We start from the raw sequence: 394 nt of genomic DNA, 5'->3' as shown, positions 1-394 counted from the left end.
TTGAAGAGTAGTTTGGGGCTCCTGACTCTACTGGCCTTCACAGGTCATTGGGGATCAAGCAGGCTTTGTTGGATTAATCAGCCCGCCTAGGGGCGGGGGGAGCAGAGATGGTGGTGGAGGACTTTACCAGGAGAGGAGAGAGCCCACCTCTTGGGTCTTGGTGTCCAGTGGCCCTGGATGCCTTGCTGTCCCCAACCCCACCTCTGCCCATCACCAGGATTAGCACAGAGATGCCCCGGATTAAGTCAGGGCAGCTCCAATCCCTCAGAGCTCCTGATTCTTCAAGACCTAGGAGAGACGTGCCTACAAGAGGGGGCTGATCCACTCTTCCTCTCCCCTGGGGCTGTGGGCTCTAGATCCTTCCTTGGGACTTCACTCTCTACCACGCCTGCGG

The 394-nt window shown here is 57.9% G+C and overlaps 1 protein-coding gene across 1 annotated transcript in view; it reads left to right on the top strand.

Moving 5' to 3' along the window:
- HTRA1 (HtrA serine peptidase 1) overlaps nucleotides 1-394 on the top strand; it is a 43,694-nt gene that overhangs the window by 34,521 nt on the left and 8,779 nt on the right. The window lies entirely within an intron of this gene.

Source organism: Bison bison, unplaced genomic scaffold (assembly GCF_000754665.1).
Source record: "Bison bison bison isolate TAMUID 2011002044 unplaced genomic scaffold, Bison_UMD1.0 scf7180017864456, whole genome shotgun sequence".
Classification (NCBI taxonomy): domain Eukaryota; kingdom Metazoa; phylum Chordata; class Mammalia; order Artiodactyla; family Bovidae; genus Bison; species Bison bison.
The sequence above is the reverse complement of the archived record's forward strand: the minus strand, read 5'-3'. Positions and strand labels throughout refer to the sequence as shown.